We start from the raw sequence: 27,657 nt of genomic DNA on the forward strand, positions 1-27,657 counted from the left end.
GAGCTATGATTACAAAATCCTCTTGAGCAGAGCTGGGCAGAGTTACCTGATGAGGCCAGGAGGCCAAAACCGAGATCAGGTATTGTCTGCCAGCTTGGGCTCTGAGCCCACAGTTTGCTTGTAACAAATGCCTGTAGGCAATCACACACACATGCGTGCACACACACACACATGCACATACATACACACTAGCCAATCTTAGTCTTTCTGCACGCAAGGCACTGGGCCAGCTATAGGATCACATGTCCAGAGGCAGGCATAATTGTGTGGCTGAGGGCATTATGTCCTTGATTAAACTGGTTGTTCGTTTGAAGGGACAATTAACCCAGCTAATATTCCAGGCCAACCCAGCAGGTCTGTCCCCATCAAAGGACATATTGAGCAGCTAATAAAGTGGCTGCATCACCTTTATAGAGGAGACAGGGCTCTGGGGTCCTTACTGAAGGCCCAGTGCCCAGGTTGAGCTGGGGCTATGAACACTTCAAAGCAAGGAGACTCTAAGACTAGCCAGCCTGAGGTTATATGAGCTTGAGTTTGTGAAAGGAAGAGGATGTTTCTTCTGAGGAAGTTTTCTCCCACAGACGAATGAAATGGCCTCCCCCTGTGCTTGATTTTGTCACATCTATGCTAGATGCTGATCTTATGACCATGTGGGGACCTACTAGCTCTGCCCTACCTCTGGGCCTTTTGTCGTGTCACAGCTTTCTTATTGTTTGAGTCAGCTGGGTTGGAGTTCCCTGTTTCAAGCAGCAGGAAGCATCCTGACTGAAAAAAATGGGTCCTTCTCATCACTCACCAGCTTCCTGGAGGAGTGGAGGTGTAGAAAGGAAGACACAAGGAAGAATCTTCCTTCCTTTTTCCTTCCAAAGCTTGATGCTAATCACAGGGTAAGGTCTCCCCTAGAGCACACATGTTCCCAGTTGCCTGGATCCTGAAAAGTTGAATCAAATAATTGCACTCGTTCTGGCCCTAGGTGTCTGACAACAGAGGGGACTATGCAGCGGGGAGCTGGGAAAGAGAGCAAGGGCCTGGCCCCAGTGAGTTGCTTAGGTCAGGGCAGATAGGGCTCGAGTAATTACTAGCCAGCTGCCAAGCTTGGCCAGAGATCCCACAGGCTGAGGGAGACCAAGAGTGGGCAGGAGTAGGTGTAGGTAGGAGCTCGGTGGGCAATCCCAGCCCCTGAAAGAACATGTAGAAATAACTCCCATGATATAAGTGTGCCTTCATGCTAGGTATTGTGCTATGGGCTTTGCATGGATTATCAATATCATCTTCACCACACCTAGGAGGCAGATGCCATTAACCTAGTTTCAGATGAGGAAACTGAGGCCCAGATGGGTAAACTTGCTTGTCCAAAGGTACACACTGAGGAAGATGGATGTGGGATTAAAAATATAAGATTGCACAACTCCAAAACCCTTAATCACCCTTTCTCAGCTTATGCATTCATCTGTCCAGCCAGCCAGCCAGCCAGCCAGCCATCATCCATTCTTCCATTCATCCTACAAATATCATCTGATCACCTGTCTCTTGCCAGGCACTGTGCCAGGTGCCAGAACTAGAGTGACGACAGCCATGGGCCCTGCCTTCTCGGCACCTGGGTGGGCAGTGGCACCCTTGGTTAGGGGCTGATGACCACACTCAGGCTAAGGTCAGTCTTCTCACACCACCCAGGCAGGGTGACACACTTCGGTGTTCTGACCCATGAGATCACAGGCTCTGCTCTCGGTTTGAGTCTTGGCCCTGCTCATTTACTGTTGGCGTGACGGGGAGCAAGACGCTTTCCCCGAGGCCTCAGTTTTCTCATCTGCAGAGTTGGGGAAAAAAGTCTCGCATGCTCTTTGGAGTGTTGGGAGCATAAAGGGAAATTGTTGTCTGGAGGAACTTTGTAAACTCCAGTGTTCTAAGCAAATTTCAAGCAGTAAATCCACTTGCTTCGTGTTTAAGGCAGAAGTCTTCTGCTTTTGGTGTGATCAGCAAGTCTCAGATAAGAATAATTTGTAAAAGCTTTTTCATCACGCGTTTTAGGCTTGTCCTGGCACATGCCATTCTGGAACGCCCCAGAGCCTCATATGTGCCTCTGTAATGGCCACCTCCTAGGGCAAGGGGGCTGAGGCCCAGGCCACTGTGCAGGCCGAGGTCACACAGTGATTCTGAAGCCCATGCCCTTTTCCAGGGGCCTGCCTCTACACTGCCAGCCATGCTGGGAGAATGACTGCTTGCTATGGGGTCAGATATTCTTTGGGGTTCTGTTCACCAGGAGGGTGTCAGAGATGAGTATGTTTCCATGGAGACATCAGGAGAGCAAGTATGATCCCCTAGTGGCTCTGGGGTAGAGCAATGTGCCAGGTAAGGATCAAAGCTGACCTTATGCAGCAAGACTCACCCATAAAGGGGCACCTTGTCCTCAAGGCTGAGGAGCAAAGTCTAGTCCTTCACCTCATGCAAGACGGTATTTCTGAGAACTGCTCTTCCTGTGAGATGCCACATGAGGAGTCATCTTCCAGGAGGCTGTCTTGGGAGGCCTCTGTACCTTCCTGTTTCAGGATTGCTCTGGGCTTTGGAAGAGATATTCACAGTGGGCTTTGTGGAGAGCAGCAAGGCCTTTTAGCCTTCCGCTGACTTTTAACCCTTCACCTGCCCCATCTGCAGGCTCAGGCAGTTTTTTTGGCTTGAAAACCTTTGACTGCTCCTTTCTAAACAATGATGAAGGAGGAAGCCCCTGCCTTGTGTCACCTGCTGATGTCGTCCCAGGTTGTCAGCATCTCATCTCCAGGAAATGAAACATGGGGGTCAGTATGGGAAGGAAGAGAAAGTGAGAATAGATTTTATTAAATTTTAGGCCTTTGAGTTAAAAATATAGAGCCTAGAATAAGTGTTCCTCCACCTTCCTATAAAATAAAACCTCTCTCTGTCTGTCACTCTTTCACAGATGCAAACACACACCCTCCTATAGCTGTAGGTAATAACCAGCCTTGGAGTGAGTGTCCAGGCAGGTTCCCTTTGCATGCGGTAGAAGCATATGAGTATGTGCATCTGTAAACACATGCGTGCACGTGTCTGTGTGGGCACATATGTGTACACATCTCTATAAGTGGGCAATGTATACTCGTAAGTCGGTGTGGACATACTTCCACGCAGATGAGTATTCCCAGTATCTGTGAGTGTGTCCTGTGCGGGCTACCTGTGGCCCATGTTACCATGTCCGGGGGTGTGGAGGAGGGGACCCCACGTGGGCAGGGGTGGGTCTGCTCGGTTCCAGGGCCCAGCTAGGCCCTGCTCATCTTGGTCGATGAGGAGGTTGAAGCAATCTTAAGTTCCTGGAATGGGAGCTTTTGGTTTTTATAGAATCTGTGGACCCCTGGGCTGATAAATCCCACATTTAAAGGTTGAAAATTCCAATTTTATAATAAGGTAAAGGCTGGTTTTCACTTACCTCTATTAAAGGCATTTACAAATGATGTATTGATTAAAAGGAATAGAAAAGAAAAAAGCACCCCAAAACCTCATGTCACTGTGATTTATTTGACATTAAGGTTTAGGACTTCCTGAGTAAGAACTGTGGCTTAAAAAATGCAGAAATAAATGTTTCAATACCAAAGAATCAATAAACTACACCCAGGTTGAGACACAAAGCAATATGTGGAAAGAGCCCTGGAGGTCAAAGATGTCTTAGGAACTGTGTATTTATGTCTGTATGTGTGTGTATGTGCATTGTTGCATGTGGGTCTCTGTGTATATGTTAGATGTTTGTATGTGTGTCTGTGTGTATATGCCTGTATATTGTATGTATGTCTATGTGTATAAGAGTGGGTGCATGTATATATGTGTATATTGTGTGTATCTGTGTATATGTGTATGTCATATGTGCCTCTGTGTATTTAGGTGTGTCTCTCTGTGTGAGTGAATGTGTCTGTGTTTGTGTGTGTGTGTGTTTCTGTATGTTCTTGTGTGTCTACATGTGTGTATGTTCTCTGTGTCTCTGTATGTCTGAATAGGTGTAGTGCGTGTGTCTGTGTGTGTTAGTGTCTATGTATGTGTATATGCGAGTATGTGTATATGTGTGTGTATCTGAGTGTGTTTGCGTATGACTTTGGATGTGTTTCCCTGCTCCTGGACTGCAGTTCCCATAATTACAATACGAGGCGTGACAATTATATGAATTCTGGTTTCTGGCAGACAGTGGCGTGCTCAGCCCTCCTGTTAGGGCTCTGATGGGCTTAGTCTCCCTCCTCCTCCTCTGGAAGGTCACCCACTGGTCTTTCAACTTCTCTGCTCCCAAATGCTTGTGTAGTCCTGCACATGCACTATCCCAGCCACCCCGCTGAGGGCTTAAACCTTTGCTTCAGTTTCAAGCTCAGCCATCTCCTGCCCTTGTACCCAGTGACCATGAGCAGCCCCTCCTCTTCCCTGGACCACAGGCAGGAAAATGAGGTGATAAGAGGCTTCTGGCTTTGACATTCTCAACGTGCAAGCTTCCTGCCCCAGGCAAGTGGGAGAGAGACAGGACGTGATCCAGGAAACGTCACACACACACCACACTCCCTTCCAGACTGGACACTCCTCCAGGGCAGAAATGGTATGTCAATGTCTAAGCACCAGCACAGGGCTTGGCCTGGAGCAGGCATGGAAGCACGTGCAGGAAGAGGCAAGGTTGAATCAGCTGAACCAGTGCTCCCGGAGCGTCGCCAGCCTGAGCCCTTCATGCCCCAGATTTAGGACTCAGGCCTCTCTCTCGCTCTCTCTCTCTGTCTCTCTCTCTGTCTCTCTCTCTCTCTCTCTCTCTGTCTCACACACACACACACACACACACACACACACACACACACACACACCTTGGTTCACCACAGAGCCATCTGAGAGCATTTATAAGTAATGGCTCCAGGTTCCCCCAGACTGAATGAATCAGAATCTCTGAGTGGAGGTTCAGCCATCTGCATTTCAAAGTTCTCAGAGCATGCTAATGCACGGCAAGGGCTGAGAACCACTACTCTACTCTTGTGGCTACAGACTTTCCAGGCACTCTTGAAGATTAAATCTCACAGAAAAGAAATTAAAGGTCTTCGGCCATCACTTTGCTCCCAAGCTGCCTGTCGAGCTCATTGGAGGATTTCAGGACTGCCCCACAGCTTCCGACTCCAGTGGTCTGGCCTGGACCTGGAAATCCACACTTAAATCAGTTCCCAGGCCCCTGGTGCTGACGCAAGTGGCCCTTGGTCCTTCTTGAACCCAGAAGTTGGAGGCTTCAGTGGCCCAGGTACGTATAGAGCAAGTGCCACAGGCTGCTTTAGAATAAACTTCAGTGGTAGGAAATTCTAGCTTCCCCCTGCCCTCTTCCCCTCAACTCTCAGACATTCTTTAAAAGTCAATCTGATTCTTTTCCTGCCTTTGTTCGTTGGCTCTCATGATGAGACCCTGATTCCTAATGCAGCGTCTGAAGCATTTCAGGGCCTGGCCTTGCCCAGGGCCTCGTCTGAGCCCTCTTCCAGGGCTATGGGGTCTCTGCAGGTGTAGCTCTCTCTGCTTGGCTCACTCTCATCCATCTTCCCACCTGGCTAGGCTAAAACTCCTGCTCACTGCTCAGAGGTCTCCCGACCCCTGATGGATCCAGGTCACCAGTTAATCCCTCCCTCCCACAGCTCGCAGGGCCTCAGGCATGAGTCCCAAGTTCTCCACCAAACCACATCCTTCAGAAGGGCACAAACTGTGTCAGCTGTGCTCACTGATCTACATGGTAATCACATGTCTGCCCAGGGCCTGCCATGTAATAGGTGTTCAATAAATATTTGAAGAATGAATAAATCACACAACACAAACATACGCTGCTTCAGTCTTGGTGATTTCACTCTAGATAGGTTTTCCAGCCTCACTGAGTAAGCAGGCAGGGAATGTGTAATTGAGGATGTTGTGAAAAGGCAGAATGGCAGCCACATCTTGCCTTTTGTGTATGCGTGTGGACATAGACAGACATACTTGTGCAGTAGTTACGGTCTGCATTTAGGTTGAACTCGGAGACACCTTGGCCTATGGCCTTTTCCCAACAATCAACACAAGGGCTCCTGGGAGTCAGGTTTTCTCTCTGGAACACGGCCTTCCCCCAGGTGCCACAGGGTGTGCAGTGCTCAGAGCCTGAGTGCCTGGAGGAAAGGGTCAGAAGGAGCCTCAGTTGTCTGGGGTTTGACCAGAGTGGGGTTGGGGCGTAGAGAAAGAGCACGGCTCCGGAGTCTGACCAAGGTGGTTCAAATCCAGGCCCCGCCCTTTCCTCTCCAGCTTTGCGCCCTTGGACCAGCTCCTCATTATCCTCCTCCTCCCAGTGGGAATAACATGGATGCTCCAGCCAGCTGGGGGCACTGATTGGTAGGGCCAGGTGGTGATGCAATGTGCTTTGCTCTCATCTTCTCGGAGGGAATCTTTCTTCAAATATCCGTTTCTGGCTCTTGATTCCTCAGCTCCGCCTGGCACAGGGCATGACATATAGTTGGTGTTTAATAAAATCTTGTTGGCTTAATTTAGCATCTGGCCTAGAGACTGGCACATAGTAGGTACTCCTGGAAACAGTGCTGACCTGAGACTCAGGGGAACTAGGATCCCCCTGTGCGTGTGTGTGTGTGTGCCCCCATCCCTGTGACCTTGAACATGCTTATAACCTTTTTCTGGGCCTCAGCCTCTTCCAGGGTCAAAGGAACAGACTGAGTCCATGCTGCTTCACATCTTCCATATTAAGTTTTACCTTGTTTAGAGGATTCTGCCCAGGGTGGTGAGGCCTTGACTGGGTCCCCCGGGAGCGGGGTGCAGATTGAGGCGTGGGCTGCCAGCACCAGTTGGGCTGTGTTCCTGGCCTGCAGGAAGGGGAGCAGCGTTCCTTTCTTACCTGCTGATAATAGAAAGCCGCTCCTTCAATTGAGCTGTTTCCTTCTTTTGCCCTAAGCTATGAGGAGTAGATTGGATGGAAATTATCAAGCCTCCTCGTCTAGAATAAATATTCTTGAAATGGAGCAAGTTATAAATAAGCAAGCAGCAATCTCCTGTGTTATGAATATATAATTTCCATCTTTAATAGCTGACTCGGCCCCAGGGACTATCTGAAAATGGCCTGTCTGGTCCTGATATTTTATGTTTTTTAAAAAACTTTTATTTCTTAGCCCTTAGAGATTAAGTCTCTTGGGGAAATAATGAGAGTTGAAAGTCACAGTGAGCCCATGTACCAAGGGCAGGTACTTTATTTTCAAAAAAGTTTCAGAGAATGCAAAGTCTCCATAGAATCAGAGAGTAAAGGCTGGGAGGGGCAGCTGACCTTGGCTTGTCCCACACTCTAATTTTACAGACTAGGAATTGGAAGCCCAGAGAGGCAAAGTGACTGGCCCACAGTCACACAGCAATGAACTACATTCTAGAAGTCTAGAATGCCGGCCTATCAGATTCACCAGGCTGTTGGCTGGCTCTCTCTTCCAAGAGGCTGAAGGAATAGCCTAGGAATTTCTGATTCTGGAGTCCACAAAATCTGTCTAGGATGACTGATGAGGAGGTTTGTCTCCAGTGGTCCAGGCTCTGGAGAATTGCCTTAGCTCAGAGGCAAGACTCTGAGGTCCAGTGAGCATCAGATGCTGACTCTTCTCACTTAGACCTTCTGGGCCAAGTCTGCACATCAGCCTGGCATTCAGGAGCCTGACACCCGTCCTTTCTGCTACCGCAGCCCCAACATCCACAGATTAGTGTATGTGTATACTGCTCCTGCCTGTTTTGCAGTCTGGTGTCATGAAAACAGGAGGCTGTGGGGCCTCACACGTTCTAGCTGACCACTGACTCCTCCCTTTCTTAGTGTTGTGATGCCGAACAAGCTAGTTGGCTTCTCTTAGCCTTGACGTCCTCATTTGTCGAATGCAAATGAGACTGGTTTCAAGGATTAAACGAGATAATATGTGTGAAGCGTCCAGGATGAGGCCAAGCAGGAACCAGGTGCTATGAATCCCACTTGTCCTTCCAGGCTTGCAAGCTCTCTTTCCCCAGTCCACAGCACTGCATTATGACTGTCCTGCCCTGAGAGGCCGTAATTTGGATGAGCCCAGGGAGAATGAGTCTTCTTCAGAGCCCCACGTTCTCCTCCCTGGTCTCCAGCTGCATCCAACATAGGGCCTGCTACGCTGTAGGTGTCCAATTCAGGTCTCATTGAGCAAGTGCCTACTGAGTGCCAGATGCCAGGTCTAATAGCTGCTACCAGTTATCAGGCATCACCTCTGGGTTAGATTCAGAAATGCATTGACTCATTTCACCCTTAGTACAACACTATGAGGTGGTCATTGTTACCCTCCATTTAATGATGCACGAAAGGAGTTTGCTCCGGCGATTAAGAAACTTGCCCACAGTAATACGTCTAGGCATGTCAGGGCTCACACCTGTCTAGTGAAGAGCCTTTCTTCTCTCCTCTCCATTGCCTTCTTGCAGGGTGACCTGCTTTTTCTAGGATCATAGTAAAACTGGAAAACAAATGCATTCAGCAGCAGGGCCCCTAATAGTGGGAGCAGGGGCGAGTAGGGGAGATATTGATGACTGTGCAGTGTGCCTGTTAAAATGTAAATGTCCTCTCCTGTGGGTCTCAAGGTACACTCATAATTATGAGCCAACATCTGAGGTTCTGATTTTGATGGCATTATCTCTAATGGCTTTATTTTTTTTTTAAGCCGTTTAATTACTAATCAGTACTGCCTTGCAAGCTAATGTGAGATGCACACTTTGCATCTGGGGACAAGGGCCTTCCTTAGTGGGCATCTGAGAAGCCTGCCAGAGGCCAGATGCTGGGCCAACTGGTGTCTCCCCCTTGAGAGTTGCCCCCATTCTAGTCTCCAGACCTCTCTGCTATATGACATTTGTCTCTAAAATCACAGGATCATCACATCTGGGAAGGACTTCAGTGATTGGCTAGCCTGAGCCCTCCCCCCTCATCTCACAAAAGAGGAAACTGAGGCCCCGAGAGGGGCCATGGTTTGCAATGGCGGGAATTTGTGGGGTTTCTTTCTTTTGCTAATTGATTTCTAACACATATACTCATTTGCAGTCCCAATTTCAATAGTCAAAAACTTTCCAATGCTAAAACCTCATTTTCTGAAACTAATTTAGGTCTTATTTTCATTAATAGCTTGGCAACAATCACACAGTGGAAATTTTTTCCAGGTTGAAAAAGAGTCTTAGCCAGGATATTGGGATGTCTGCCAGCTCCTGCTGTGTGTCTCTGGACAAGCTGAGTCACCTCTCTGGTTTTCCTCCACAATCAAATGTGGAGATTGAGTTATCACAGTGTTTTTCCAAACACTATTCTATAAACCACTCTATAAAACAGAACATGCCACAAGATGTAAATATTTGTTACTCAGAAAAAAAAAATTTTTAAGGTTACATGGTCTAATAAGTTTGGGCAACGTTGGACTCAAGTTAATCAAGCTGTTTTTGTTTGTTTGCTTGCCAACATGTGTTTTATGTAATGCAGCACCTAGTGGCCTCTAAGAAGACCCTATCTTTTCATGGCACATTTGTCAACATCTTTTGGACACAAGAGAACCCAGGAGCATAGTCTGGGAAACCCTGGTGGGGGTGGGTCCCAGGTCTCAACCCTCATTCTCTGCACTTCTGTGACTCTGAGAAACAAGGAATAAAGGAAACAGCTCTTGAAACATCCTCTCATCCTTAAGACTTGGACCACTCACTTTCCACGAAAGCCACCATGCTCTTGTTCAGAGCACCCTCAGCTCAGAGCCTTGATTTTGCCACTCTTGATCAGGATACCTGTGTTGACCTCGCCAATGTTCACCACACTCTGCCTCACTGCTCTGTCAGCCTCTGCTCCTTCTCAGCCCGACAGGCTCCTCAAAGGTGAGCCCATCTCTTTATCCATCCCAACGCACCCCATTTTCAGTCCTGCCTCTCACCCACCCCATGAAGCCTTACTTGGAGGCAGCAGTCTCAATGCCGGAAATGAGCCAAGCTTGGAGTCAGAGCCAGATTCAAGTTCCTTCTTCGAGATTTACTTGTTATATGATCAATGGCTGTATTTTCTAATACAGAAATAAGAAATGATCGTGGTATGACCACGTAGCTTTGGGCCAAAGATGAAAAGGGCCTGACGTTTTGCCTTAGCCTAAGTTCCCTTGAAAGCACAGCCTGAGGCGAAGGCTAGTGTGTCACTGCTTTTTAAATAAGTGTAACTCCAGAGATGCACAAGTGAGAGAAATAAGCAAAACTAGAGAGAAGAAAAAGCAAGAGGATACAAGAATACAGGAGAATGTGGGCCGCCTAATGGTGTCAAACATGATTGACTGGTTTATCTCATGACAATGTCTTTCAAAAGACTAGATGGTGACTGCATCTTAGAACAGTCCATCCAGGGAGGATGCGGAGGTTTGGTGGGGGGCGGGGCGGGGAGGAGGGGGCGTTTACCCGGAGGTTCCTGTATCCCATTGCTTCAAGGACTGCCCCCTGGGGTATTTATTCCTCCATGTTTCCAAGCTGTGTTGGTCCTGTTGATCTTAGGCTTCGACGTGGCCAGGGGAGCCCATAGCAAGAGTGACCTGTGTGTGGCACAGACCAGAGATGAAATGCTCTGGAGTGTGGAGTGTGCCTGTATTAATTTATCGGTCACACAGAGTTAGCCACTGAAGGGGAATGTGGCAGGAATAAGTGTCTAAGACCGTGGAACTGGATGAGGTCAAGAGGATCCGACGTCATGCAGAAGGGTCTGTTCGTCCACCCACTGTACCACCAGATCTGCTTCTGCCTCCCACTCTGTCCCATTCCCATACTGCAATCTGGGGCCTCGGCTTTTTGTGAGAACAGGATGTTCTCATTTTTGCTCCAAGAGGAGAGTACAAGTTCAATTAGTCACAGAGTTTCTTTCCATCTCTGGGAAGACTTAAGGCACAGGGGTTAGTGAAACAAGCCACATTCCCTGCTGCTCTAGCTACCCTGAGGCCCAAATGTGTATTCATCACATCTCACCTCCATGGTTCAATCTTCATGTCTCTCATCCTCTACCAGCAGTTTGACTGATCTATGTTGCTTACAAGGCAGGGGGTCAGGCCACCATTCCTGAAGGGTCTGAGCCCTTAATTTGTGCAGTCCTCATGAGCTGTTACCACTGCAATTGCTCATTTACAAATCCTTTCTTCTAGTAAAGGGGCACCAAGACACCCCCAAAGAACCCCTTTTCCCACTGGCAGCAACAACCCTTATCCCTCACAGTAATCAAGGTAAATTACTCAGACGGGATGGTAAGTCCTTTCCTTGCTTGCTGGCCCACTGATGTGAGGACTTAAAGTGACATTTGGTAGTCACAGCTTTTAATTCCAGTGGGACTCTTACAGTGTCGCCTCAAGTAATATTAGTCCCACAACAGAAGTGTCAACTGCCTGGGACAAGGACCCCCAACCTCACAGAGCCTAAGTTCTGTTGGGACGGGAAGCACAAATGCTGCCAGAGTCCCTGGGAGAGATGGCAATAGCAGATGAACTTGCAGCCCTTGACTCCCAGACCCAGGTAGTCCAGCAATGAGAACAGCACCATTTATTGCTTATTGGTTAGGTGCTTAGACCACATCTGAAAGGCAGTACTCCAACCCCACAGCGGGTTGTCCTCAAGCTGGCACTAAGCCCAGCCTTTAACAGGCCTCTTCACCATTGTAATGGGCCCATGCTTCTAGGGACTGTGTATGTGATAACAACAGGGGATCCCATGGACACGGGCCTGTTGTCATACCTCTTTCCCCATACGGTGGGTCCCTCGATGGCAGTCATTAACATGAGGGGAACTATGTAGGTAAATGAGGCATTTCATAAGCCTTTGTGTGGTGTTGCTGGGGAAGGTACTGAGGATAGGGAGCATAAACCCCCATCCAGTAAGGACAAATCACTATTTTCGCAGGGACCAAAAGGCTCCAGTGCGATCAACCCATCATTAACTGGTGGGCTAGTCTTCCATCGGAGTGGTTTCACATTGATGGTTTATGGTTGGCAGATTGGGTATGTCACAGCAGCAGTGATGAGAGGAGCTTTGGTGAGATGGCCTCCCTGCTGTTGGGGCTCTTCATGGCTTCCATTCTTGCCACCAGTGGCTGGGGAGAGAGCTGGCTGACACTCACAGGATGAATCGTCCTGCCCTTCTGATTGGTAAGTGTCTCCCAGGCAGTGGACGTTAATGTGAGAACCAAAAACTGCCTGCTGTGTGCTAGTCTGATAAGTCCTTTCACATATCTTTTCTTCAGACAGTCTCATCCCTGATCTCCCAATTTTCTTCCTTCCTGGCCCTTGACCAACCAGCCAGGCCATGACCACTGCATCTTTGTATATGCTTTCCTCCCGTCACTTTTCCTGCAGCTCTGCCCACCACGCGTATTTCCTTCCATTACCTTCCCTTCGGGACGTCCAGATCGGATCCATAACAACACACAGTCTGTTTTCAGCTCACAATGACACATCATGTTGACCCATCTGTGAACTAAGCCCAAGTTTTCTCCTTCTCCATCAGGTGATCATAGAGAATCCCCACCTCGTGAAGTCATAGGTGTTCATTGAGAGGAATCAACGCAGTGTGTGCAACAGTCTGAGTCACACGCTTGTGTCATTTTCTCATGCCTGCTGGACACAATTGGGTTTCGTCCCAAATGTGCCATTTCCATTGTAACTAAACTACCCAACCTTATAACTTGGTACATCTAACACTCAGCTCATGATGAGCATGTGCAGTTCCATAGTCACTCAGTGTCCTGTGACAATTTCAAGTGCTACTTAGAGCAAGACTTCTCTGCCATGAGAATAATGGCCTTGCTCTGGAACCCTAAGGGTTTGTCCCATAACTCTTCCATGGGTGCTTGCCACAGACTATACCCAATATCTGCCATGGAACTCTCTAGCACCATTGGACCTTCCGGGTCAGATGGACCCAGTGACTGGCAGCTCAGACCATAGCCTGGATGTGCTACAGAGCCCTCCCTTGACCTTAGAAAATCACCCTGTTTTAACTTATAAGCTCTAGTAGGATATTAAATTTTATTTTATTTTTGTTACTTTTTAAAATTTAATTTTTTAAATAAATAAAATATTAAAATAACTCCCAAATTAAAAAATATTTTTAAAGTATTTGGTAAACAGCCTCCCTTCTACCACTATTTTTCTTTCCGATAGAAAACCACTATGTTTGATTTTCTGTGACTTCTAGAGACATTCTGTGTTTTTACAAGCATATACAAGTTTGTGTGTGTGTGTGTGTGTGTATTTTCCTCTTCCCACTATTTTTTAGCACAATTGGTAGTTTGCAGTTCTCCCTTTACATGTTTAACTCGATAGTGTATTTGAACTATCTTCACATAGCAACGCTTGAAGCGATGCCTCGCTGTAGTTCATAACCATCTAGGAGTCTATTTAAGGGATGTACCATAATCTATTTAACCATTCTCTTATTACAAGACTTTTAGGTAATTTCCAGCAATTTGACATCACAGAGAGGACCGCAACGAATAATTCCCTATACATGGAATTACAACTTCCCAGGAGAGGTGCATTTTTAATCTTAAGGGATATTTTCAAATGGCCCATTTGAAGTTTGTATCAATTCTCACTCCCACAGGTAACGTTAAAGTGTGTTCATTTTGTGCATACCCCTCTCAGTGTGTGTTTACTCTTTGCCAATCTGATCAGTAAAAAATGTCACTTCGGTGTACTTTAATTTGCTCATAGGTTTTTATTAAACTCTCTAGTGTTTATGCCTTGTGTTGCCAGTCAGATTTAAAGCTGTTTGGGCTTTCACAGACTCTGTATCTTATGATTTGATATATGATCACAGAAATGAGGAGGAGAGCTAGAGCCAAACCAGGTCTAACTCGTTTGTGGCTCTCTCCCTAATTCCGAGCATGGTATCTGGCACCTAGTAGATGCTCAATAAATATTTCTCAAATAAATGAATAGATTGAGTGTGATGCTGGCCCCATCCGTGCAGCAGTTTGCAGATTAAAGAGGATTTTCCCCCTATTTTATCAATTCCAACTTCCCCATAGGTCAGTGAGAGAGCACTAGAGAAGTTCACAATAGCCTACTTTGCACTAAGAAATAGTGCCTCACCCATAGATCTCACTGAAAGACCTCAGCCATGTTCTCATGTTTTGTCCCATGGAATTCCCTGTGCCCTTTGCCTAATTGGACCAAGAGGTAGGCACCCGATGCAAAGGTATCTTATTTATAGACTGGCCAGCCATCCATGACCTACAAGAAATGTCTAGAAAAGATAGTCAGGGTTAGTCAGGATTGGGGGTTGAGACTCTGAGTACAGTAGACTTATAGTTGAAAGGTCAAGAGGTAGAATTTGAATCATGGTGGTTATTATGGGTCATGAAGAAGTCATGAGCTGTGAGGGAGAAATAGCGAGACTCTGAATGAGCAAAGGAAACTAAACAGCAGAGAAGGAAGTCCACAGAGTGCCCAGGAGAAGCGGATTTCCTTGTGTGGTCCTGGGAGACAGAGTGAAGACTGTTTCTGTTACTGAAGGCTTCCCAGTTGAGTCTCATTCCTGGAAATGAATTTAGGATTCTATCCTTAGCTTTTAATGAGACATCTGAGTGACCTGACAATAAACATCTCTTCTCTTCTTGAGCTGCCTGGATCGGGTCTCTCTTTCTTGCCATCAGTAGATTCCTGATTGGATCCCATTTTGTAAACCTTTTATAAACGTGGAATCTGCAGTCATGAGCAATAGAATCTAAGTTCTCTGCCTGCACGTGGGAGGTGCCAAATAGCATATATTTGGCAATTGCATGATTGGTTGATTGATTTCTCAGTGGTTTAATTTAAAGACGCAACAACAGATCTTGTAGCAGAACGTATTTTCCAAATATGGCAGCAACAGTAACTCCCATCCCACGTGCTCTTCAGCAATGGGACCTCGCCACTCCCCCCTCAAGAGATGGAATCTGATTTATCTCCCTTAAATTTGGGCTGGCCTTAGTAACCCCTTATAACCAATAGAATGTGGCAGAAGTGATACTGCATGACTTCAAAGGTTAGGTCATAAGATACCTTGAAACATTTGCTTGGTCTCTTAGAACACTGATTCTCCAGATGTGCCCCCCAACCTGAGCCTCCAAGTGGTGAGAAGCCTCTTCCACATAGAGAGGCCACATGGGGGTGCTGTGATGATCTGAACTCAGACTTTCTTTCCCAATTACAATTGACATTCAATATTATTTTATATTAGTTTCAGGTGTACAGCATAGTGGTTAGACATATATATAATTTATGAAGTGATCTCCCCAGTGAGCCCAGACTTTGAGATATTGCAGCCCAGGCACCAGAGAGGTGAATGAAGAAGCCTCCAGCTGCCTCTAGCTCCCAGCAGCTCAAGTCACTCCCAGAGGATGTGAATCTCCCCAGCTGAGCTCCCAGACATGGTGGAGCATAGATGAGCATTCCACTGTGCCCTGTCCAAATGCCTGACTGCAGAAGCTATGAGTTAAATCGGGCTTTGTTTTACCCCACTAAGTTTTGCGGTGATTCGTTACACAATAGGTAACTGTCCAGACTTTCTTTCCCCTAAAATTATGATTTCACTTCTTATTCATGTCCAGCTACGGGTTAAAAGATGAATTTCAAATAAGGGATATTTCCTTAACTTGAGCTCATAAACAAAGGCAGAGGTTTTCTAAGACTGGGACTGGCTATAAAAAGAACATTCATTGACTTTAAGCCCAAGAGAGCTTTGTTCACTTTAATATAGGAGATTATTATAGGAGAATATGTCCATAATAATATAATAATATCAATCATTCACTGAGACATAATGTCATCAATACACATAATGTGGACTAGCTTCCTTGCAGACGATGTGAGCTCAGTTTTCCGGGAAATAGTAATCCAGTTAGGAAATTCTCCAGTCAAGAAAGTCCAATCCAGCCATTTAGCTCTGGGAAGGGCACTCTGGCACAAAGTTTGACAGAAGAACCAACTCTTCCAGCACATCTCCTTGCGAGGAGCTGGAGCCACCAGGGAACTCCCAAAGCCAAAGCGTCCTCTTAAGTAAACTGCAGGCTCCTACCTTGCACGCTGCTTTGCAAACTACAAAGAGCTCTCCAAATGCGCTGCTATTAGCCTGGAGACTGGCCTCCAAATGAGCAGTCTTGGGAAGGGAAAAGACTATAACATCCTGGGGAAAGCAGAGGTCCCCGACATCCTACCGTGGCTGAAGGGAATAATCCACACAGTGCTCCCTAGCTGTGTTCGGCACTTCATAGTTTGCACAGAGATATGTCTCTCTTGCATTCATTGGAGCCTCTCTTCATCAGGAAAGGCCTCATTATTTCTATTTTGTTTGTGTTAACCTGAAGCTCAGAGAAGATGAAGGATACTCTAAGGGCCACGTAACCATGAAGTGAGAGAAGCAGGGATGAAACGTGGATCCTTTTATTCCTTGTCCGGTGGCCTTTGCCCTGCGTTCGTGGTCATTACTCCTTACCTTTTCAGAGTACTTTCCTGTGGGTAAATGCATCCACATGCAACATGTCAGTGGAGTCGCAAGACCTGCACTCTCTCTCCACTTTTACAAAGAACCTGCAGTCTAGGTGAACTGCCCACAGTCCCGCTGCAGAGCAGGTGGTCCCCCCAGAACACAGCCTCTCAACAGGGATCAGCGTCAATGAAACCCTTTCACGTGTCCCTCTCCTTTCTTCTCCTGGCTCCCTTAACACATGTGAGCCTGGAAAGGGAGGTCACTGCCAGCCTTTTAGAGATGGTATTGCTGTGATTATTCAACATTTATTAAATAGCCACAGCATGTAAGGCACTGCCTAGCCTGTGGTGGCCATTTCTGACTGACGTGATATTAAAAGGCCGTCGTGACTTGGGCACCAAAGGGCCGTGCACACCAGTGCTGGGTCTCCAGCTGCCCGCTGCCCTTTCCCAGGCTCTGAAGCACTCCCACCCTCACTCCCACTTCGGAGGGCTGTGAGCTGATTTCCTGTGAGCTCAGGTGCAGCCACACGGGAGCAGAAACCCTTGGGGCTGCAGCGTGATTAAACTCTCTGTTGTGAGAAAGTGACACTGTGATCTGATTCATACCAGTAAATATGTGATTTACATTTAATTCTGAGTAACCTTTCCGCGCTCAGCGAGGTGTGAAGGAATCTGACGGGGCTGGCTCCACGGAGGAGGAGGAGGCGATTCATATTCATTAAGACCTCTACATCAGCCAGCTGAAGGGTGACAGCGCCCAGTGCCCCCTCCTTTGACTCACCCTCCAGGGTCACGGCTCCAGGGAGGCCAACAGTCACACCAGCCGCCACTTGGGGTGGGGGGAGTGTAGGTTAGCAATAAGGGCTGGAGGTGCTAAGAGAAAGTGGGAGGAAAATAAGCAGCAGGTCCACAAGCGACACTCTCCAGGCTCCAGATTGCTGCATTAGCTGTATTGATCTCTCGAGGGCGGAGAGAGGCATTGATTGAGCCGGTGACAGGTCTCAGAGGCCCCTGCCACCTCCTTTGTACGTATTTGCAAGGCACCATTTGGCCATCTCTGATTCATACAGGCCTGGGGTGGAGAGAGACATCTCAGGGAAGGAAGGTTAGGGTCTCAGGGCCTTGTCCCCAAGCGAGCAGAGAGCAAGAGTGATGTTCCTGGCCCCTCGGGACATTCATTTGGGTTTTGATTACCTAGCTGCACAAGACCCTTGAACTTGGAAGACAAAAGAAGTGCCCTGGGGGCTTGGGGGATGTGCTTCTCCCACAGACGGACTGTCCAGATGCTCTCAGAGTCTCAGCTTGTCTGTCCTCTTAATGGGAATATCTGTAACGATTAAAAACAACTCCGTGAGCTGATGCCTGTTGAAGCCTTGCCGGGTGCCAGGCGCTGCACACGCCCTCATGGAATCCTTACGACAGCTTTCTGACAGCACCGTCACTCTTCCTTCCAGTTTGTAGATGAGGATGTTCATCGCGGTGATGATTCAAGATGGCAAGCCCACTGGGAAATGAGCAGACTGGGGCGAGGTGGCTGGGTCATGGCCTGATCAAAGGGCCCGGCTGGAAAACAGGTTTGTGGTCAGTCCCTGACACTGGAGCTGTTTTCTCTTTAAACGTAACCTGTCTTCCCAGCAGGGTAGGACCTGACGCTGTGCCCTGCACTGTTCTGAGCTCTCTGAGGGACTAGGAAGAAAGAGGATATGGCCTCTGCCTTCAGGGGACTTTCCCCTAGCCGGGGGCTTGGCAAACCCAGGAGCCGAGAGAAGAGAGAAGGTCTGGACACTCGGCCTGTGGTGCAGATTCAGGAGAAGAGTGAGGTCCTGGCGGGAAAAGATAGGACTCTGGAGCAAGGACATCTCGGCCCCTACCTAGTTTTGACTTGGAGTCAGGCTGTGTGGGCAGCGACCCCAGGTAGCCAGGGCATGGCCTGAGGACAGGGTTGTGGCCCTCAGGATCACACCGTGGCCCAACTCTGCAAGTGCTCAGGAAAATCTCGGAATAAATGCTCCCCAGTTGTCTCCTTGAAGTAAATGGGGGAAGTTAGATGGGGTGAAGTGGGAACTCAGTCTCAGGTTTCACACTGTGACCATCCACTGGCCATGTGGCATGCAGCACTGAGGTTTTTCAGACCCCTGGCCCTCAGCAATGTGTTCCTCCAGCACATTTATGCAATTCCTGGGCTCTGGGCTCTGGGCTCTGGGCTCTGGGCCAGTTGCCAGGAGAGACAGCCGAGGAAAGAGGGCATTTAACCTTCCAGGCTGGAAAGGGTTAGGATGGAGCCAGTATGGGACTATGAGAAGCACCTGGCCTGGAACACCCAGAGAGGGCAGGTGCTCTGGAATGGTTACCTGGGGGAATGACAGCTGATCTGGGAGCTGAAGGTGGATGGAGCAGCCATCAGTCAGGCAAAGAAGTGAGGAAGTGTCCTAGGTGTCCCAGGGGAAAAGATAGGTGGGGTGAGACCCTGAGAGAGCAAGGAACCCCAAGGATGGCCAGTGTTCCTGTGTGAGGACAAAGGAGAGAGACACCTGTCCTAGGGCCCTGGCAGGACACGGCAAGAACACTGAATTTATTCCTGAGGGCCACAGGGAGCTATTGAAAGCTTTCAGGCAGAAGAGTGTTAGAATCAAGTAGGCATTTTAAAAAGCTCACTCCAGCTGTGCTATAGGAAGCAGAACACAGAGGGTGAGAGACTGGCTAGGTGGCTGGAGCTACCGCGGGGAGGGCAGGGCACCCCACCTGGGGTGGGAGACGTGCACCAGGCAGGGAAAGGGTCAGAGGTGATTGTTGATCCAGATATAAAGGGGAGACAGCGTCCAGGACAGTGCTCTGGTTTCTGGCGTTCACAATTAGGTGAAAGTGGAACCCATTCTTGGCCCGGACTGGAGAGGAAGAGGACTTGGTTTGGAAGGGAAGATAATGTGCTCCGTTTTGGACCCACTGAGTTGAAGGTGCCTGGTGAGGTGTCTGGGGAGCAGTGGAATGCTGACCTGAGAGCTAAGAGAGAGGCCCAGGTGATAAAGATGTGGGAATCATCAGCTAAGAGCTGGCCCATGAACACGTGAGTGTGCACGAGGGCAGGCAGTGAGCGACACCACGTATAGAAGGAAGAGGACGATGTGCACGTGATCAAGATGGAGTAGTAGCGGTTGAAAGCTGAGAGACTGTGGCGTCCAGCAGCCAAGGGCAAGAAAGTGTGTCAGGAAGAGGAAGTGGTCGGCCCTGTCAGGCCCCATCCACAGACAGTGTGGGATGTGGATTTCAAAGTGTCCACTAGATTTAGCAATAAGGAGGTCAGAGATGGCCGAGAGAGGCCAGCCTTGGGGGCCTGCAGGGGCCAAAGCCCGCCCGAGGGAGGTGAGAGGTAAGGAAATGGGGAAGCCCGTGCAAACAACCGTTCATATTCTCTAAGGTGAAAAAAAAAAAAAAGGCTTTGGCATGTGACAATAGCCAGAAGGGGCAAGCAGGTCAAGAAAAGGATGTTTTCAAGAGAAGAAGCTGTTAGCCAGGAGCCAGAAGACGGAAAGAGGTGGAGGAAGCAGCAGATAAGGGGCTAATGGGTTGAACAGATGTTTGAAGAGGTACAGGTCCAGAGTTGGCAGGAAAAATTGTGGTGGACACAGGGAGACAGAAAGAGGAGACGGGCATGATTGCCCACTCGTTTGCAGCTTTGGCAGTGAGGACTTGAGGTGTGGTGCCACTGTGCAGGAATGCTGAACGCTGGGCAGCTGGGCTGAGCCAGAGCCCCAGGTGGGCCACCATGGTGCTGCCCTGTTCCTCTGCCTCCTTTCTCAGTGCACCCTTCACTGTCCCTTTCTCCCCACAACCTGCCCTTTATCCCAGAGAGGAGAGAGAATGTGAAAGAGCAGTCACCTGGTGGCCCTGGCCCAATGACACCGGTAAGGACAGCAGACGCGGGGAGGGGCAGCAAGGAAGCCCCTGTGAGAGGGCTGTTGCTCCAGATGAAGTGGTGGGAACCAAGGCCCAGGCCATATGGGTTAGAGCAGCCCTGCTCTTGAGAGCCAGGTAGGGTGGAGGGTGCAGGGAGCAGCGGGAGTGCCCAGTGTGTGCGCCTACGTGTGCTGGGCCGGGCTGGGCCGGGCTGGGCTGGGCTGGGCCGGGCTGGGCTGAGGGCAGCAGTTTTACTGTGGAGGTTTGGGGGGAAAAAAGCACAGAGTAAGGAATTTCTCCACAGGTTGCGAGGTCAGGATCTGAGAGAGCCAGTTTTTTCTGCAGGGAATCTTCAGCTAGTGTGAGTGGGTAATAGGAAAACCGGTTTTTAATCTGTGCTTGATGTCTACCATGCAAAATGTCACAAAAATGACAGTGTGATGGAACAGGCACCCAGATAGGTGTAGTCCTGGGGCACCCAGGGATCACCCCATCTTCCCAGCAGGCAGGTGGAGCACCCCTCCTCTTGCTCACTTCCCTTCTCCATTGTCCAAAAGGAGGCCTCTCTCCTCCCAGAGATGCCACCAAGACACAGAAACAAAACAAATGCCCATGTGCAGGGGCCAGGGCTGACAGGGGTCAGCTGCTTGGAGTCTGACACAGTGTTGGCCTTCTGGCTATAGCTGTTTCTATGTTCACCTTCTAAGGGCGGTTTCTTAGCCAGGTGCCAGGTCCCCAAGTCCCATTGCTTTCTCTAGGAAAGAGTTGCTGTGATTTGCACAGGGCATTCCAGTTTATTTCAGTCTTTTTCCTTTCCCAACATGTGCTAGAGAGAAGAGGCTGAGGTTGGAAAGGAGGGAGGAAAAGGAGCCTCATTTAGTTTTCGTCAACGTTCTACTCTCTTGGAGAGTTTTGGGGGGCTTGACTGGCCTCCAGAGAGACAGGTGGGGCCGTTAGATAAGGTTGTACAGTGTGTGCACTGCTCAAAGGCACCCTGGCTGGGTATGGAGGTGGGCGGAGTGAGGCAGGTGAGACTGAAACTCACCCTAGGGTCCACTGGCCAAGCCTGATGCCCCAGCATGGGCTGTGTCTGCAGAGAAGGGGCGCCTTTTTCCAATTGACACAAAGGCATCCCAGAGAAGCTTGCTGCACCTGTCCCAGTCGATGGGCCAGAGTGATCTCCACGGACAGAGGAGTATGACAACAACCTTCTGGCAACCTGGATCCTCTGGCCTCAGCTTGGGTTCCAGCTGGCCCCCCTGTCCACGCCCACCTGCCTCCCCTTCCTGAGGGGAACAAACCAAAATAGGACCTGTCTTTCCTTTCGGGGGAGAGGGTACTGTTTCCATCAGCCCTGGGGGAGCAAGAGGAACAGGGAAATTACAGTATCAGCATGGAAATTAAAACGGGAGGCTTCTGATTCATCAGAGAGAGTGACTCGTTCCTCTTTTTTTATTTTTAGTTGCTATTATGTTGGCTAGGAGGCCTGTGCTCATTAACCTGTATTGCCAGAGCCGAGACTCTGCGAAACTGGCTGGTGAGTAAGCCTGCCCCCATCCACCCCCTCCACTCCCAAGGGTTATTTATAGCTTTTCTTCCCTCTGGTGAATTAATTATCTTGTACTCCTGGCCTCGGACACTGGCTGTTGTGTTCAGCCGGTGTCCCTTTGAGGCCAACTCGGAGAAGCCTGTACAGGGACTGGAATGGGCGGAAAGGTGGGGCTGCTGGCTGCCGCCCGTTCAGGTTGCAAGTCCCCTCCAACTCCAGCTCTGAACTTGCCCCCAAACCACCCCATTCTCAGCAGAATGGGATTGGGGGAGTCTCTGGTACCCCAGTTTCACTCCTTAGAGGCCTGAGAGATTTAGACTTTTAAAAGCCATCCAATCTGTCCCCATTTGCAGAGTTTGACAATGTACTAGAAAAAAAACAAATCCAAAATACATCCCCTCCCCTCAACCGGAGAGCAAAGGCCCCCAAAAATGAGACGTCGAAATTCTCTGACCCAGAGCCAGGAAGGGTACCTTGGAGAACAGGGGATTTGGCAGGTAGAGCAGAGAGGGGAGGACACCCCATGGGGACCGCAAGAGCGAAGGTGGGGAGAGAGCTGCACAGGGGAGAGTGAGAGAACTTATCGGGATGGACTCAGATTCCTCCTTCTTCTCAGCCTCCTCCTTCACAGATGGGGAGACTGAGGCCCAAAGAGAGACAGCACCTTGTTCATTTGTTCGGCCATCTATTCGCTCCTTTGTTTAACACATATTTACTAACTCCCGATTGGTGGATGAATCCTGACCAGTGCTCACAATATCGGCTTTGTCTGTCTCCCTGTCTAACTGCGAGTCAATGCACAGCATTGACAGTGTCCACAAGGCTACACCTGGCCTGTTCCTGGCGCATTGCAGGGGTCAGTTATTGTCTTGGGTACTTTCTTATCCAAGGTTATTCAAGGAGGCAGGGCTACAAGCAATGCCACGACAATCTCCCCCATGTCCCCACCAGCACCCCCAGGACCACCTCAAATACACACAAATGATGAATAAAGAGCATTCTGGCCTTGCCAGTCAGCATCAATGCCTGTCCTCTAAATGTCCCCACCCCCATCTCCCCAGATGGACACTCTTGTATCCCAGAACCTCCTCCTACATCCCAGCCACACCCAGGGTCTGAAGTACAGTGCGGGCTTCTGGACAAGGAAACATAATCCTATCTCCTCTCACAGTCCCCTCATAAGCCTAAAGCTCCAGATACCCTCTGTCCAGATGTATAACCAACCACCTGATCTCAAAGCAGGTGGCTAACCTGGATGCTGGTCACATGGGAGGGGCTGCTCTTGGGACACATGTCTCCCATGGGAGGTGGATATCTTGCTTATTTCTTCCCCCAGCAATGCTGACTCCTAGTGGAAGAGGACTAGGCTTGGGATCCACTCATGAAATTCGGCAGCATTTACTCTTCAGGCTGCGCTATACCACTGTCCGGTAAGTGCTCACGGCCAGCAAGTGCCATGTCAGCCTCCACCTTACCCCAGGGTACCATCCTGCACCACAGAAGTGGCCTCCCAGGGCAGGCGATGGTCCATCTTTTTGTGCCAGCCTGGAAAGGGGGTCAGACATCTGCCCTCTCAGCACCTGAACGACCTTGCTGAGTACAGGTGATTAGTCCTCATCAGCACTAGTGATAATATGAAAATCACTACAATTAAAGCTGGCAGGTTGGCCCTGCTCTGTGCTGCAGATTAGGCGAATTGCCTAGAGGGAAAGTCTCCCCCTCTGGCCTGAACCCTACTGCCCTGGGACCCTCCCTCAGCTGAGAGAAGCTTTCCAGACCCCACTCTTCTCCAGCTCTATCTCCCCTTGGCCCCCAGGGCTGAGGTTAAATTTTCTGGGCACATTTTTGTGCCTAAAATTACCTCCTTATGCCTGCAATTTGCCATTTGCACCTTCAGAATAGAGTGCAACTGGCTAATTGCCATGGCAATTAGGTAATTGCAGGTGCAATTAGCATCTCTCTAGCAAAGCAGAGAAAGAGGGAGAGGAGACAGAAGAGGGAAATCAGAGAGAAGAAACGCAGGAGTCTAAAGACAGACCAGAGATTGAGAGAGAAAAACCATCAGGCTAGGAGAGAGAGAACGATAGTGGGTGGACAAAGAAAGGGTCAAGGATGGCTAGACAGAAGACAGGGATGTATACAAAGAAAAATAAATCCATAAGCCCTGACCTGGAGCGGGCAATGACCTCGCAGTGAGAATGAGCCCAGAGCATGGCAGGAAGAAGGATACAGGAGCATTGTCGGCTGGTTACTGCTACGGCTACGAAGTTTTCTGGGGACGTTGAACCTGGACAAAGGGGTGGGGTCGCCATAAGCAGACAAAGGACGAGGGGCATCCTGGTAGTGTCCCAGCACACGTAATGGTCCTGAGAACCGAGTCTGGGACTGAGAGAGGCTAGACGCAGCACTGTCCAATAGAACGTTCTGCCGTGGTGGAAATGTTTTATATTTGCACCCTCCGATGTGGTAGCCACCAGCCACAAGTGGCTACTGAGGGCTTGAAATGTGGCCAGTGCAACTGAAGAACTGAGCTTTTTATTTTATTTAACTGTAAGCGAAAAGATAAATAGTTACAGGAACAGTATTGGCTTCTAGAGGGATCAGGGTGAGGCTCAGATGCCAGAGTGACACCTTCATGGAAACTGCCCTCTGCCCAGCCCGAGAGAGCAGGAAGATGGTACCAGGTACTAGGACAGGGTAACAGGGGAGCAGTTGAAAAGGATGGATGAGCAGATCCATGTTTGGATGCAGACTTGATCAGTTTGGAGGCAGGCGAGTCACCAGAAAGAGATGTTTAGCCAATCATTGGAAGTTTGGGATTGAAGTCCTGCCTCTGTTCCGCCAGCCCCCGCCCCACCCTCGGCTCTACACAAGTGTTTCCTGGTGTCCCATTTTGTGAATGCTCCATGGTCTGGGAGGAAGAAGGGTTGTGCATCTTCCTGCCCCTCCAGCCCGATGTTCCCCAGGCCCAGACCCAAACCAAGACCCCCAACCACCTTTACAACAAAACAAGATTTCAGAGAGGTAATGTGGGCTAACAGAGCTGCACACTCATGTACAGATGCATTCGCACCCAAATATACAAGTACACACATGGTTACACAGTTGCACCTGGACACACTCACAAGTGAGCACACACATAACCGGATCATTTTGGGCAGCTGTTCCTGGTGGGTGCGGGGCCTCAGGAGGGCTTGGAGGTGTCAGCCCTGTGCAGATTGTCAGGGGTAAGGATTGTTATCACAAGCAGTGAGCATCAAGAAGGACAGTCTGCAGAATGGTGAGAAGATGCAGAGCTCAGACCCATTGCAGGGTGCATTCTGAACCCAACGATCACTGGGTCCCTTTACCTTCTATACCTCGGAGCAGGCAGTGCTGAGGCCTGGCCAGAGCTGCGCACACCAGGTTGCATGGCCCCAATACTGCATCGTGGCCTCACCCGCCTTGCCATCTTCTCGCCCTCTTTCCCTGCCTCCCACCTCACCCTACCCCACCTCATATCACTCATTCTCAGCTCTGCTTGCCTGCTATTCTCCTGTCTTTATCTCTTTTCCCTTGTTTCATCTCTCTTCCTCCCTCTCTTGTGTCTTTCCCAGTTTTCTTTTCTCATAGTCTCCTCCTGTGGTAGCAGACGTGCCAACCCACATGAAACTGTCCCACCCAAGGACTGCCATGCAGGACTCCCAGAACATTCTTTCCTTTGCTAATAGAGGGACCTGTCTACGAAAGCCCTCAAGGCCTGGGGCCTGGGACTCAGCAGCAGGATGAGTAGGATCAGCCCCCAGGCTGGCGGAAGTGTCAGTGGGCTTTGTAGGTGACAAAGAGTGAAGGATCTTTGCACAATCCATGTCTGAGCATGCACATACGTGTCTCTGTGCATGTGTGCGCGTGTATGTGGGGTCTGCCGTTTCCTCTTCAGTATCTGGTCCCAGTGTGCAGCGCCCTGGGGAGGGGTGGGGAGGCACCTAGTACAGCTCGGCTTTGGTTGGGCTGCATGAGATTTTGCTGGAAAGCAGAGCACTGCAGTAACACAGTGTGTGACCACGGAGGCATCCCCTAACCCTGGAGTCCTGCAGTAGGATGAGTCCAGGTGGCCTCTTTCCTTGTCCCCGCCACAGTGCTGATACTGGCCTGGGCACAAAGGGGCGGGTCAGCCAGAAGAGGCCAGGAAGTGGCCAGAAGCCTGAGCCTCTGAACTCCAGGTCTGTTTGTCTGCCCTCCCACGGTTGGTGCTGCTCAAGTCCAGGCAGTGGGTAGAGGGAACAAGGCAGAGACTCCAAGTAGGGCAGAGCAGGGGAGGCAGCAGGTGGGCAGGAAGAAGTTGGCTTCGCATATTCAGCCCCAAATTCACCTGCCCCCAAGGCCAGGCAATGGGACGGCCCCCACCTCCCCTCACCCCATTCTCAAGCTGCACATCCTCATTTTGTGGCCACACATGCACTGACCAAGGCATCTCTGAGTTGATTCAACTTGATTTCGCCTGTATAAATGTCAGGCACCAAAAGCGCAGTACAGATCTGTCCTTCAAACACTGTTCAGGTTTCCCCAAGAAAAAGCCACTAGGTGTCAGAGGTTGGGGTGGGGACACAAAGGACAGAGGAAACAATAGAAATCCAATCTGTTTAAGGAGAAAAGAAATTCATTAAAGGATTTTAGGTCAATCCCCAAATTAATCTTTGGGAGAACCAGAAACCCAAATGTGGATGTTACATAGCCAGGACCAAATCTGAAAGCCACCCTGCAGGACTGGCCATGGGGTCACCACAGTCCTCTCAGAGAGCACACTTGGTGCCATGGATATCTGAGCCCTGCCTACAGCTGTCCCCTGGGAAGGGGACCTGATAGCTGGCACCCCTGTCAAATGGGGCCTCACCACACTCACTTCTGCACATGCCTTATGCCTGACTTCAGATTAGTATCTTGTGTGGGAACACCTATTATTCAGAGCCAGGTCCATGGCTGTACCCTGACTGCAGAGAAGGCGGGAAAACTGGTATGTCTCCCCAAGGAGGCAGAGACTTGAACCAGGGTGCCCAGACAGAGGGGAGTCGCTGGCAACCGGAAAAACAGGACAAATGGCCCAACACTTGGGCCTGCCCAAGCCCTTTGCACAGGCCACTCCCACACCCTGCTCCACCAGCCAGTGTTCTTCCAGCCCCATCCTGCTGCCTCCCTCACCCCTTCCCCCTGGTTCCCAGAGCTCCTGGCCTCCTGTGATTGGCCCCAGGAAGCCCTCAGTGTCTAGGGGCCCCATCTGCACAGCAGGTTTCTAGGGCTTGGGGGTGGGGGCGTCAACAAACCACAGGCTGTGCTTTTCCGGTGGCATCTGACTCAGGCTGGGGATGAGGTCCACTCTCGATGACATCTCAAAATCAGACCGAGAAACACAAACCACTGAACAAGCTTCTTTAAGAAGGGCTCTGAGAGAGACTCCCAAGCAGCAGAGGGTCCAGGACAGATATGCTGTCTACTAAGCATGGTGGTGGCTAAAACTTAATGAGCAGTTGCTGCACACCAGGCGCTATGCCAAGCTCTTGGCTCTTAGCAACAGCTTTATGAGTTTAGAACTATTATCAGTATGTGACAGAGGAGGAAACTGAGGCAAAGAGAGATTGAATAACTCGCCAGGGGCCACACAGCCACTGAGTGGCAGAACCAGGATTTGAACCTAGAGCCCTTTGTTATGTGGCCTCGCAGATTGCTGATCCCCTCTGCACCTCTACGTCTCCCTCTGAA

Source organism: Pteropus medius, unplaced genomic scaffold (genome assembly GCF_902729225.1).
Source record: "Pteropus medius unplaced genomic scaffold, Ma_sr-lr_union100, whole genome shotgun sequence".
Lineage (NCBI taxonomy): Eukaryota > Metazoa > Chordata > Mammalia > Chiroptera > Pteropodidae > Pteropus > Pteropus medius.